General features: G+C 47.0%; 1 pseudogene; it reads right to left on the reverse strand.

Moving 5' to 3' along the window:
* Positions 1-4,516: 4,516 nt before the first annotated feature.
* The window catches only part of LOC136468672 (putative multidrug resistance protein), a 28,313-nt pseudogene continuing 17,655 nt past the window's right edge, over positions 4,517-15,174 (reverse strand).

A 15,174-nucleotide genomic window follows, 5' to 3' on the forward strand; every position in this document is an offset into this window, starting at 1 on the left:
ATTTTTTTTAATAACTTGTATGTAATTATAAATTTTTTTTAATGACATACATATAAAAGCCTCGTGAACCTTAGATGGGGGCTCATCTAGCTTCCTTCTCCTTGCTCTAGCCTCCCTCTTCTTCCTTGTCTCCCTTCTCCTCGGTCTTCTCCTCTCTCCTCTCTCTCTCCTGTCTCCTGTCTCCTCTCTCCTCTCTCCTCTCTCCTCTCTCCTCTCTCTATGTTAACTCTGTAGAGCTCCAGCACGTAGGGGCCCTTGAGCGCCCACAGACCGCACGCTTGATCCGCCCTGTCCTTCGGCCAACCAAACGAGTGCTAGGTGCATGCGACGGGCCAGGCTAAGATGAAAACAGGCAACCAATCACGCACTTAGAGCGGAGGTGGTACATACACGTGTGTACACCCCATGGTATGTATATACACACCTTACTTCTACGAGCATATCTCTAAAACAAGATTGATGGATGTTGCTATTGATAAAATCATTATAGACGTCGTCTTATTCTTAGGAGTCATGCCGTCAACTGTCAAAAATAGAATTGGCAAAGTAAAAAAGCAATTCAAATCCTACTAGACATATTTCACCACAAGAAAGTTAACTTAATGTAAGCACGTTGTCACTCGTTTCGTCCTATTTGAACACAACACTAGAAAAAGCAACGTGTAACGAAATGGTACATTTTCCCACACTATTTCTATCCCTAATAATAAAGAGGTAAGATTTCTGCCACTATTTTTTTCTGTCTTCCTTGTTTGTGTAGTTCACGTTTTACCTTGGTTTGCGTCTGCATTTCGATCCATCCTGGTCTCGGCTCGGCACAGGAGGCAGACGAGCAAGGCGATGGAACTAGACCCAGGCCGGGCCTCTCTCTGCAAAATTTCTGCCACAATTTCCTCACAGCCGATCAGGCCGCCGCCGGCAGGGTTCGGCTTGATATTGGGCGCCTCAGTTCGGTGGTTTCGGGGAAAGGATGAGAAAAAAGAAATAGAAGATAAGAAAGGGTTCCAGGTGGATAAGTGTAAGAAAGAAAGAAAAGGTAGGATCGTCTAAATTGAATTTGAGAAACTCAAAGATTCCAGATGTAAAAATGTAGCCCACACGTCGGGTCTTTTGCTGCTGTGCTGGAATAATAGGGTGTTGTTGCCTGTCGATGTCCGTAAAACACCCTTAATTGAACATATGTTTCTTTTCCTAATTATATATCATATTTAGTTCATGGTTCTCGAAGTTCAAATTCATATAGTTTGATGACAAGAAGCTCGAGACCATAAAAGAAATATTTTCAGCTGCAATAATTTAAATGACATCATGACTATAAAAACTTTGCTTGAGGCCGTCCAAACAAAAAGTCCTTCAAATAAGCTGTGCGACAGTCCTTTTCATAATTCTTGCACAGCATGACGACAAGATTCATGTTCCAGGAAAAAAAATCTTTCTCAAATATTAACTTTGTGCCATATTTACTTTTTGCAATATATTAGAGTTGAGTCATATATAAGTTTGCTATATCTTTTTCTAGCAACACACGGGTATTTTCCCTATCACTAGGTAAACATTCGTGCGTTGCAACGGGAACACATAATATCATGATAATATATGTATGAGCGCGTGATATACTATTACCTAAAATAGATATTGCATAGTAGTGAAAAATAATGTGCATGTAACTACTACCAGTCTTCTCGTTTCATCGTACATGATCGTTGAGTATTTACTGCTGGCTGATTTGGTGTGAGAGAAAAATACTGTTACAACTTATAATCCACGATCGTATAAGCCCAGCCGAACAGGCCGTACGATTGTTTAGAAGACTCTTTCTTATTATACTTACTCCGCTGCAAATGAAATCAACTTTTAGAATTATATTAATTAAAACTATTTTCGTTTTGACCATATTTTTAGAAAAGAGTATAACTATTATGACACCAAATTAACATTATTTTGATACGCAGTTGCGGATGGGAGAGAAACACGTACTCTGGATCTGAGCTGTAGTAATCAACGGTGGAAGGTGAGGTACGGAGAAAGGTGAGGTAATCATTTGAGTTGAATTAAATCTATTGGCCTAGAGATACTGTTGTTTCTTTTCTCCCGTTCCAACGCTCGGCCATCTTTGCTAGTTGATAAATAATTACATAACCTCATCCTCACATTAAAACAGGAGCCGGTGCTACCATAATCATCATCAAGGTTAAAGTTTGAACCGTCAACCGTGACTAGCTAGCTGGGTCCATGATAAATAACTTACGTGCACGGTACAGCGCGGGATCGTCATAAACGCTTGTATGTACCGCCCGCGCGCAGGATGGGCGATGATGCGACACGCCCGCGATCGAGCGCGTGGTCATGATGAGGCGTCGGACGCCGTCGCACTCGCACGGCGCACCCTTCTTCCTGGCGTTGGGAGCGACATGATGAGCCAGCCGACGACCCTCCTCCCAAATGCCCATATGATGCCGGCGTGGTCCTCCACGGCGGCGCAACTGCACGAGATATGGATTCCAACAAACATGCACCTAATTTTGTTTTGCGGTTTGCGAATATAAAGCTAAATGTGTCTGCAGTACTGTCCCTCGTAAGTCCCAACTGACAACTACTCTTCCTATTTTAAATTATATATAAGATATTTTGACTATTGACGACAACATGACAAGCAAACTCAAACCGTGGCTGATGGCAGGGCACCGGAATACTGGTTTATTTTCTGTTCGTCCCAAAAATAGATACACGTCTTACATTTTAGGGGTTCACCGGTTTTAAATTTGACTATATTTGTAGAAAATAGTATGAACATTTATGCATCCAAACAGATTCTTATAAAAATATATAATATAATTAATCTAATGATATTTAGTTGGTATAATGAATATTAGTGCTTATTTATTTATTTATATATATATATATTTGGTGCATCAATGGTATGGAGCTTCTGGCGGCAGCACTCTTGCTGATGGCGAAGGTGGTAGATCATATGCGACGGGCCGAATGTAGACTTTCTTGGGCCGAATCTGTGCCAGTGGGGTTCATGGTTGCCTGACGCTGATGGCCTCATGGCCTGATGATGGGCCTACCACAAAGCCCTGTCGACCCGGTGCGTGGGCTTGAGACTTGAATGTAGCTTGGTTGTGAGGCACAACAGAGGTGTCTAGAACAACGACAATGGTTACAGCAAAGTTCAAGCGAAGCCGTGTTGGGAAATCCAAAGTTTCTTAGCACGAACAAAATACTATTTTCAGGACCAAGAATTTAGATGATTTTTTAGGATTTTTGGGAACCATTTTGGTGCTAAGCTGTTTTACCAAAAACTCAAATATAGCATTCCAAAAAGAAATTTAATTTCAAAACAACAGAAGCTATGATGCCAGATATATACAAGCAAAATAACCATGCTTGTTTTTAGCATCTATCTGAAAAGTGACAAGATTTTTGGAGGTCCTTAGACCTTTGTTTTGGATTGATAAGAAAATAATAACTTAACAGAAACTCAAATATAGAATTTTAGGGAAAAAAATAGTTTTAAAACTACAAAGATATGATACCTATTCCAAATAAAATGGTCACCTTTGATTTTTAGTATCTATGTAAACAAATTAAGATTTTTTCGAAAAAATGTAAACAAATAAGTCACACTTCTGTAAAGTCATGCAAGTAGGATGATGTGACTCAGCAGTCTGCCAGTCTCACCTCCATATCAGCAACTTACAAGAAAAGTTTTTGCGATGACGCTAGCATGTTCAATAAGTCATGTCAATGTATGTAGCGCGACCAAAGTGGCGAGCTCGCCTTTGGTGCGGCTAAAAGAGAGAGTTTCTAGAATTTAGTTTAGGAACTATTATAAAAAATATTAGTATTGTTTTACTAAAATAAAAATATAATTCGTTTTTAGGAAAAAAATAAAATTCGTGATACCATGATTGCTAGATCACTCAACATACACCATCGGGCCAAATTTCCATGGGCCTTAACCATGCCTCCCTTCCACAAGAGCCCAAAAATTAGAATCCTAAACGGCTTCGGACGGCGTCGGAGTCGTTTAACGCCGACTTCCGCCGCATCAGTCCGCCGCCGCTAACCGCCGCTGCCGCGAACCAACGCGGCTTGGACGCCGTCGGAGTCGTTTAACGCCGACTTCCGCCGCGTCAGTCCGCCGCCGCCGCCGCTAACCGTCGCTGCCGCGAACCAACGCGGCGCGTCGTGTCGATGTCGGCCCCAGGCCCCAGCTCTGTGAGTGAGGTGCCATTGCGCTCCACCATCTCTCGACGATCGACACCAACGCGGCGCCACACCGGCTCCTCTCTTGCTCCGCCCATGAGATGCACAGGTGCTGGCTCCACCTGTACTACGCTAACAAGTAGAGTAGCGTACTACGTGTCTTCGGTTCCTGCGCTAGTAGATTCAGATCAGCATGACGTTTCATCAGCCCCTTAATTTTTTTTTCTCGATCGGATGTTCAACCCGTTTTATCATTAAGAGTAAAGTAACCAAGTGTTACTTAGCAATCACGGACAGTGGAGAGTGTTCGGCTGGCAGCTACCGTAGCCGCTGGAAAACATTGTTTATATTGGAATCTGAAGAGAGAAAAACACTACTCGACTAAAAAAATTTCCAGCCAGCCAGCCGAAGCTGACCAGCCGAACATCGAGCGACTAGGACCTATCTACTGGAGTTTCAAGTCGTTGTTACATTGGCCCCGGCTGTAAGCTGCAGATGGAACAGCGAGCGACGTGAATCCCGCCGCGACCCAATCTTCTGCCTCCCGCACGACGGCTTGCCGTAGTACGTTGACATCCGCGGCTGCTCTCCCAAAGGTCCTGTTGTTCCTTTCCTTACATAGGTTCTAAGCGACAAGCAGGAACATGGAATCGAGTACCGGACGAGCAGACGAGTCAAGACGTTGCCGCTGGCGCAGCCACCATTCCCCGATGTTTTCGTCGTGCTCCGGCATGATCATCACCAGGCCGATTGGGGACAACAGCGAGAACCATAGCTCTCTTGCGAAGACGCATCCCAAGAACAAGTGTCCCTCCGTCTCTGGCGCCTGAGCACAGAGGGCGCAGTCGTCAACCTCGTGCAACCCATACCTCATCCGCTGAAGATGACCACATCTGGCCTTGATGGGTATGCAAAATCAACTTCTTTAATGTTGACCTCACCCATGAGTTTCTCTGGTTTGTATCCCTCAGGGCTGTTAGGGTTAATTTCTGATTCCCGGTCAAGAATAGCAAACACAGAAGCGACTGCATCAGCACCCTTAGCAAGGTATGTTGTCACGCTACCTGCATCTGCAATTACACGTCCTGTGCCTACTAGAATCGTGAAGGTTTGGTAGAGGGCCTTAGCAGTAATGTGATGTTCAGCAATGAGCTAGCCACCATACCAGAAGTCGAGGGCTGCAGTGCATCTCAAAAGACTCATGGACGTGCCGAGGCCAAGACCTGCAAACCATGATTGCCGGATGCTTTCATTGCGTGTTCCATCCTGTGCTTGGTCAAAGAGGCGCAAGATGCGTTCCTGGGATGAGAAAGCAGTGGTGGTGCGAAGATTAGTGACAGCCTCAGCTGCTAGCTTACTACATTCAGATTGTGCCTGTATAGATTGCTTTGACATGCTCTTTAGTAAGACACGACGAGCATAAAAGCAGATGATGATAAGAGGCTGGGCTGCTATCATCACAAGGGCCAAACGCCAGGCAATTATCAGACCCATGATGCAGGCAATGAGAACCGCAGAAATTGTTTGGATCACCAGAGACATTCTATCACCCACTAGTGACCTCACCTACAACACAAATATTATGTCCTGTAAGTTACTCTTGTTTTCTAAGTACTCATAAGCTTCAATCAAAATATTTATACTTACAACGTTGGTGTCCTTGGCAAGCTGTGAGCATATGACACCACTTGAGTTGTCATCACGGTCAAACCACCTAATCTCGAAAGTGAGAATTTTCTCAAGCATATGTTCCCTAATCCTCTTGGTAAGGTATTCCCCCATAGCATCAAAGTTGTAATGCTGCCCAATATTGATCAGGAATGTGAGCACTGCAAGGGCGGCAAAGAAAAGTGCATGGGTCCTTGTTTTGTCCTTGATCTCTTCATGATCTGTCAAAAAGTAGATAGAGATCATGCTCCCCATGGCGTATGAATACGCAGGTTGTATGCCGCCGAACACGACTGCACTAGAGCCTCCTATCAGTGCCTGCTTCCACTCCGGTGCGTTAAGCATAAGTAGCCTTCTGAAGGATGGCACTGGTATCTTTGGCTTGTCTATGTCGTAATCATCTTTTGCATTGTCCACTGACCTCCTTGAGCTCGAGCTGCAAGCTGCAGAGAGTCTCCTACTCACACTGTGGCTGCTGTATTGTCCCATATTAGATGTACTTTCAGTTCCACCAACCTCTGTAGCCTCCCTTGAATATCTGGTCTGTTGAAGTTGGACAAGAGATGAGTAGAGGCCATTCTCATTTGCAGTGAGCTCATCATGGGAGCCCAACTCCACGACCTCACCAGACTTCATGGCAGCAATCAAATGAGCATTTATGATAGTGGAGAGCCGATGCGCAATGACAATAGTAGTTCGGCCCATGGAGGCCAGGTCAAGTGCCTCCTGTACCACACGCTCTGAGTTAGTGTCCAATGCACTGGTGGCTTCATCAAGGAGAAGGATCTTGGGTGACTTTAGGATTGCTCTGGCAATTGCAATCCTTTGTTTCTGTCCTCCAGACATCTGGACACCACGCTCACCCACCTGTTTTTTGTTCCAGACATAGTTAGTGTCAAATTACTAAAGGATGGCCTACATTTCATAGAAGTAGATAAACTTAGTTCCAAGGTCATTGATGTGGGTGATTTCAATAGATCAAAACGAAACAGTTTCTCGACGAACCACTGTAAAAGTCTGTAATTTCGTGTGATAAAAAAAACATAATTCAGGTTTGCTGTAGCAAGAAGATAAAGAATTGAGCATTATTTTCATTTGCAAATTTTGGTTTGTAGGTCTCCCCTCTTTTTTCTGTTTCAAAAACTTTCTTATATATAGCAGCTAATATCTGCATTACATTATTAACAACTGTTATAAACTGGTCAAGACCTCCCCTGGTTATTAGAATAATATATCTGAAATGTTGGTACGACACTTGTGCAAAACTGTCATGTATTTCTGCCATTTCAATGTCGAAGGTAACTTCGATCTTCTATCTCAGTTATTGTACTGTTTAGAGATATGTATACAAATTCGCCTTCCCTATGTAGGTTGCCTAAAAAACCGAGTACTGTCAATGGTCGGACTCTGTTTGCTGGGAATGGACACCACATTTAGCTGATATAAGTAAACATCTTGGATTGATAGTATTAGATTGTTGGAAGTGATCCTTCGTGAACATGTTTTTAGAAAAAAATATTTGTGCAGTATTTACACATAGTTGGCATTATTGTTGAGTTTGATGCCACTACTACTATTGGATTGTTCTTTTTTTTGAGGAAACTATTCTTGGATTGTTCTTTGATCGTCAATGGAAATCTGCATCAATATTTCAGTTTGAACCATTCAACTTTGTTTTTTTACTCTTTTGTTTTCAGATTCAATTCAGAAAAGCTGCTGTTAGATTTGGACTTGGGACTTGGGAGGACATGTGCACGAGCACGACAACACACGTACAGGAAGCCGCCACAGTACCTGCGTGTCATAGCCCTGCGGCAGCTGGGCGATGAAGCTGTGGGCGTTGGCCGCCTTCGCCGCGGCGACGACCTCCTCCTCTGTTGCGTCCTCCTTGCCGAGCAGCAGGATGTTCTCCCTGATGGACGTCGCGAACAGCGACGACTCCTGGCTGACGAGCCCCATCTGCGCGCGCAGCCACTTGAGCCGCAGCCGCCGGATGTCCACGCCGTCGAGGCTCACCTCCCCAGCCGACGGGTCGTAGAACCGCTCGAGCAGAGCGATGTTAGCAACCCTAACCTTGACAACTCAGTCACACACCAACAGTATCGATTTGGTACAACCGAGATGAACTGGAGCAAGGGAAGGAGGCAGCACAGAATACAGATCGGAGGAGCAAGAAGCAGGTGAAGGATCTAGAAGGCTCTAGAAGGAACTAGAGATAGGTAATCCGGGTACAAGAGAGAGAGACTTGGGGAGGAAGATGAACAGTAGACTAGGAAGGAATATTGTGTTTCTGATAATTATGTTCGATGGCCTCCTCTTGATGACCGATTCCCTTTTGTATCATTGCTACAGCTGTCCTGACAGGTGGCCCCACTTGGCAGTGTACTGACATTCCCTCCCTTAAAATTGGCTTGCCCTCAAGCCAATGGACAAGAGTCTGGAAATGGAGGTCACCTGGATCGATCCCAGGGCACTGTGCATGCTTTGTTCAGAGAAGGCTTGTGCCTGCGGCAGCATTCTGCCTGTAAAGTTGCCTTCCCTTCTTCAATCTCCTTTGACGAAGGCCACGTTTAGCTACAGTGTCGTTTTATTTTTATTTGGTAATAATTGTCCAATCGTTGACTAATTAGGCTCAAAACGTTCGTCTCACAAAGTACAACCAAATTGTGCAATTAGTTTTTGATTTCGTCAACATTTAGTACTCCATACATGCATCGCAAGTTTAATATGACGGGGAATCTTCTTTTTGCATAGTGTCAAAGTTGGGAATTTTGTGGACCTAGACAGGGCCGAAATCTCCAACAGCACTTGTGAATTGCGCTTGCCAGCACCTCGCTTTGTTACCCAGAATGCCACCAAGCTGAAGGTAGCCCTGTTGGCAGTAGGAGCAAACTGGAACACCACCACCCTGCAGTAACTTCATGGAATGCTCTGAAGGAGGGCCATGGTATTGGTCGCAGTCCAACACTGATGTCCTGTCGAGGTTGAAGTGGCCATGGTGGATTCCAACTGACAACCAGACTCATGGAACAACTATTGGTCAAGGTGAAAGAATTACAGAACTGAACTGAGTCTTCTTGAATTGACAATATGACATTTGTATTGCTACTACATCCATTGTGATTCTTTTGCTTTTGCTCTAGAATTAGCTCACCAGCTATCAACAGAACTTGCACATTTTTATCACTGGCCATATGAACACATCCTGTCAGTACCACACAACAACATAGATCGTCATTGAAACACCCATTTGGGAAGCAATCTCCAGCGACACCCAGATGTGTTGGCTCCAAGCAAACAGCAGCAGCACAGATCTTCCTGAGTTTGAGTAATTCTAGCAATAGCAGCACAGTAGTGATTGCACAACAGAGAAGAACTGTAATGGTCTCACCATAGAACACTAGAAATGTCATCACTATATCAGCAAGCCACTTGGGCACCATTAATCTATCCTTATGCCAGACAAGCCCAAAAGTACCACCACACTGTTGTCGCCTTCCTTCCTGAATGAGCACATGGAGAGTCCACTCTGTTATCACTGTCTTGTGCTTCCAACCTTCCATAGTTTGAGCATGCACAGTTCTAAAATATTGATGAGCTGGGGGTGGCCATGGAGGCTTCCTGGGCAAAGTGCAACACTTCCAAATAGCAAGCTCAGGAACGATTGTGGTGAAAGATGGCCATGGAAATGGACGTATATCTTCACTGCCACACTCAAACTCAATGTGCATGTGTGGTGGTGGCCAAGGGGGCTTTGACCATATGACATACGGCTTAGCGTCAAGAAGAGTACCAACCGCTAGTTTGTGCATACCTTGTTCACTGAACACTGGAGCTTGAGATGGTGGTGGCCACGGTCGCTTGTCAAAGCTGTTGACGAACTCGACAGACATCCAGGTTGGAGTAGAACTGCTCAGTGCTGTGGTCAGCATGGAAGTGAAGCCAATGCGGCAATACATCGAACACATGGTGGGCACGTAGTCAGCAGTATTGCTGGGGGCGACGTCGATGTAGAAGCCGGCAGAGGCCGCCTGGAAGAGCTTCCCGGCGGGTGCGGTGGTGGGCTCGGTGTAGGCGAAGCCGAGGACGGAGTAATCCGGCTTAGGGATGAGCATGACGCAGGTGGAGTCGTGGCCGTGGAGGAGGTTCATGGTGCCGCGCACGGCGGCTTCCGTGGTGTCCGGGCGTGCGATGGTGCAGGTGCCCCCGCGGAGCTTGGCGAGGAACGCCGCGACGGGGACGCCGTACTCGAAGCAGTGGAGCGCGCCGCCTCGGAGGAAACAGGCAGAACCGCTGTTCTCCACGCCGTTGAGGCCGAGCTTCCGGAAGATGGCAATACAATGTTAACCAAAAAAAAAACGGTTTGGTTTGCAGCTAGCTAGCTAGTAGTATTTACGTACGTTCCTCCGATGATAATGGCAGTGGAGACGACGTAGACGGTGCCGCCCTTGTAGCCGTGGTACATGACCAGCCGGCTGCCGTACCAGGCGCTGAAGGCATAGATGGCAAAGCTGACGCCACTGCTGCCAATGGCAACACCCTTGGCGAGACCCTGCTTGATCCCGAGCCGCGTGGACTCCTCGAGCGCGGCGGAGAACCGCGCCATGGTGCTCCTCTCCGCGACGAACGAGTACACGGTGCGCACCGACGACACGGCCTGCTCCGCGACGACGCCCGGGCGCGTGTACTGCTCCCTGATCCGGCGCGCGAGGCCGATGAGGACGCGGCCATAGAGGAAGCCGGGCACGACGAGCAGCAGCACGGACGGAAGCAGCACGAGCGCCAGCGGCCTGAGCAGCGCGAGCCCGACGGCGTAGCCGCCCTAGAACATGGAGCAGTTCATCACGAAGTTGGGCAGCTTCTCGCTCAGCACGTCCTGCACGACCAGGTTGTAGCTAGAGACGCTGGCGATCACGTCCGACGTGGTGCCTGTCTTGAGGTCGAATTGTCTTTTGGTCTTAAAAGTCAAAAGCTCAACTAAAGGGGCTGTTTTTTTAGGGTGCTTTTTTAGAAGCAGCTGCTTTTCCGTAGTTCATTTTTGAAAGCTGATTTGATCCTGCTTTTGGTTTTTGGCTTTCTGCTTTTCGAAATTGGTGGAATAAAAAGCTCTTCCATAGTTGTTTCAAGAGAGATAAAGATAAAAGGTATATTTTATACTTGTTTAACCAAACAGCTTTCAGCTTTTCTACAGCTCACAGCCCACAGCAGCTTTTCCATAGCTCACAGCCCACAACAGCTTTTTCCCACAGCCACAGCTCAACCAAACAGGGCCGAAATACTCCACGTCCTGTCGGAGCACCGCCCGCAGGTAGCGCATCCGCACCCGTGACGCTTGCCGCTCCATCGTCCGCGTCCAGCAGTACCCCTCTGCATGCACGTCAGACGTGGCAAGAAGAACACATGATTGATAGATTAACAGCACTGGCCATAGATCTAGCGGGTCAAACTGACATTTAGGATATGAAGTAAACCCTAGAACATGATCTAGTGCGAGGAAACATAAAGAGAGAGGGGGATGCGGGGTAGCAAACCATCGGCCATCTTCGAGGAAGACGAGCTGGCCATCGCGTCGGTGTTGGTGACGCGGTCGTAGAGAGGCGGTGCAGAGTCAGCAGTGCAGAGGCGACGATGTAGAGGCAGCGGTGGCCGGTGGTGGTGCTTCCCGTCGTTGGCAGCGCCCCATCTCTAAATTGGCTTAGGGTTAGGATGTAGGTAGGGTTATGGCGGCGCAGATGAATCTCGTGCCTTGTGCCCCGACCCCACCTCCCTTTTATGGCGCTGTGCGACGGGGGCCCACCAACCATGGAATGGTTGGACGTCTTCGATCAGGGCGCGGATCAAGGGTCCAATTGGCCGTTGGGCCAAGTTGGTGGAGATCAACCTAACATTCTCCCCCTTGATCTCACCTTATGACTTAAACTTAATTTACTTTATCTTTTTTCCATTCCATCACATATTAGTGCATAGAGCGTGCCTCATTGTCATGGTCAGTTGCCATTAGATTTAACAGCTATAATGCACCTCTCTGTTTTAAAATAGATTCTCAACTAGACCCTTATTGTCTAGGAATCATAGACTTTTCCTTAAACCCATGCCGGCTAAGTGTTCTCTGAACACATTGGGTGGTAAGCCTTTAGTAAGTAGATCCGCGAGCATCTTTTCTGTATTTATATGCTCAAGACTAATTATATGATCCCGGACTTTGTCGTTCACAACATAATACTTTATGTCAATGTGTTTGGCAACACCATTTGACTTATTTTTTGTGAGCATAATATACTGCTGGATTATTATCGCAGTGTAACTTGAGTGGCTTATGTATGTCGTCTACCACTTTCAACCCGGGCATAAATTTTTTCAGCCAATTCACCTGCCCTGTGGCCTCATAACATGCTATAAACTCGGCATACATTGTAGACGATGTAGTGACGATTTTCTTTGAGCTTTTCCATGATACAGCTCTGTAACACCCTCGGTGTTACACAGTGAATCACTTGCTAAAACATGTCATGAGTATCATACTTAAGTGATATTGCATGTGGTGCGATGAATAGGTAAAGCATTGTAACTTAAACGAGTCGTAAAGATGTAAAATGAAAAGTTAATTCGCGATTTATAAAGTTAGCAAGTAGGGATGTTAACTAATTTTTATTGAACAAAAACGCTATAAAACATACACGTGACACCTTAATAAAGTTTGAAATGTGAGATTTGTAGGTGACAACGAAATACTTGGTGTTGAGAGATAATGTTGTTAAGTACTATATTCAATAGCTTAAAAGTGCAACTAGAAATAGAAATCCATTTAACACTTAGAAAATTTCATGAACTTTTGGAAGGTTCGGCATTGTGATGTTTAGCAATTTTTGTAGAGAAATTGGGTTAAGGAGTAGGGTAGTATTATGGCTTGTTTTAGTAGCCTAATATACCCTCTAAGGTATAGCAAAAGTGGTTTGTGGATTGGATCAACGGTTTAGACGTCTTGAACGCTTTAAAATATGTGCATAGCATGAACTCGGGCCGTCTTCACATGTTGGGCGCGGTCACCTGGACGTCCAGCCCCGACGTCCCGCCGTCGGTGCAATGGGCGCTCGCGCATGTGCGTAAGTGGCCACGCTGGCCGGTTGCTGCTACCGTAGCCTGGCCACAGTGGGCACGCCGCTAGCCGCCACGCCCACCGCTCACCTACGCCTGGCTGTCCTGTCGCCGTGCCACGCTGCTGCCGCTGTCGTCGCGTCGCCACTGCTATGCGCACCACCCTCCTCGGGTCCCGCTGCCTCATCATCGTTCTGCTCGTGGTGCTGCAGCAGCACATGGTCGAGCCTGTAACCGCAGCAACGCGCATGTTCTACCCTAGTGCCGTGTTGTCCAGTAGCACCGCTATGACACCCACACGCGTGCGTGTCCTCGCTAGCGACCCAAACCCTAGTTTCATTTCTTCCCCCACCTTCTCTCTCTTCGCTGCACACAGAGAGGAAAGAGCAGCGGAGCGGCTCCACCGCCGGTCCCCTCGTCGACGCACACGCTCGCCCTAGGCTGAGTGCGTCGTCGCCGAGCGGTCTGGGCGATGGTGCCCTAGTCCCCCCACACGCTATGGTGGGGCTCACCCTAAACCCTAGCTCCTCCCCCTTTCTCCTTTGTCAGCCCTCAGTGCAGCAGACTCTAGAGAAGAAGTGCGGCGCCACCGCGGGTCCCCTCGCCAGAGCGTGCGCTCCCTAGTGGATGAGCGCACCACCGTTGAGCAGTCCTATGATGGTGCGCTCGGCCGAGGCTCGCGCGTACGACGATGAGCGCAGCTCGGCTATCTTCTCGCATGCCGGCGAGGCGGTGGCGGAGCTTCTTCTCGTGCGACGACGGTGGTGATAGCGGCGAGAAAACCGGGTAGGTCCCTCCCCTCTCCGTCCATTCTTCTAGGGTTAGGGTTAGGGTTAGAGTTTGATCCAATTTAAATCACCTCCTTCTAAATTTCTTGTTTTGATCTAGCTGTGATACCATTGATAGATTAACAAATCCACTAGCCATAGATCTAGCGGGTCAAACTGACATTTAGGATATGGAGTAAACCCTAGAACATGATCTAGTGTGAGGAAACAGAGAGAGAGAGGGATGTGGGGTAGCAAACCATCAGCCGCCTTCGAGGAAGACGAGCTGGCCATCACATCAGTCTTGGTGACACGGTGGAGGCACGATCGTAGAGAGGCGGTGCAGAGTCAGCGGTGCAGAGGCGATGGTGCAGAGGCGATGGTGGCCAGTGGCTGTGTTTCCCGTCGTTGGCAGCGCCCCCTCTCTAGATCGGCTTAGGGTTAAGATGTAGGTGGGGTTGTGGCAGTGCAGGTGAATCTCATACCTTGTGCCACGGTGTAAGGTCAGGATAGCGGACTAGAGGGGGTTGTGAATAGTCCTTTTTAAATTTAATCATGCCGGCTAACCGAAACAAATGCGAAATTAAAACAATCAGTCTAGCCAAGACTATACCCCTCTATCGAAGTTCACAAACACCTTATAAAGATCCTAATTAGGCAACAAAGGTGTCGGGCTAGCTAGAGCTTACCTATCGAATTCTAGGAGCAATGTCACACAAACCTATGCCACTAGTATTTTACACACCGGGGAGCTCCTACATAATTCTAGTAAGCAAAAGCACAAAGCTCCTAAGCTCACTAGCAATGCTCAATACCAAGGCAACCAATACCAAATTAAAGAGCACAAATACTTAGCTACACAAACTAAGCAATGTGACTAACAAGGTTACACAAACCAAATTAGCCACGCAAGCGAGCTACTTCTATGCTACACAAGCAAGAAGGTAACTAGTGAGCTACACAGGCTAACTAATTACAAGAGCAACTACACAAGCACAATATATATAAAAGTAATTACAAGCTTGTGTAAGGGGATTGCAAACCAATAGGAAGAACAATGTTGACACTGTGATTTTCTCCCAAGGTTCACGTGCTTGCCAACATGCTATGTCCCTGTTGTGTCGGCCGCTCACTTGGTGGTTCAGTGGCTAATTGGCTTCGCCCGCCAAGCCCGCACGTCGAGCACCACAAGAACCTACCCTGAAAGTGAGGGTAGCTCAATGACACGCTCAACTAGAGTTGCTCTTCGTGGCTCCCGTGGGGCGAACACAATGCCCCTCACAAAGCTCTTCTCTAGAGCACCGCACAAGCTTCTTACGGGCTTCGACAGAGACCACCACCAAGCCGTCTAGGAGGTGGCAACCTCTAAGAGTAACAAGCACCACCAGCTTGCACCTCGATCACCTAGTGCCATTCAATGCAAGCTCACGAT

The sequence above is a fragment of the Miscanthus floridulus genome, chromosome 8 (genome assembly GCF_019320115.1).
Source record: "Miscanthus floridulus cultivar M001 chromosome 8, ASM1932011v1, whole genome shotgun sequence".
Taxonomy (NCBI): domain Eukaryota; kingdom Viridiplantae; phylum Streptophyta; class Magnoliopsida; order Poales; family Poaceae; genus Miscanthus; species Miscanthus floridulus.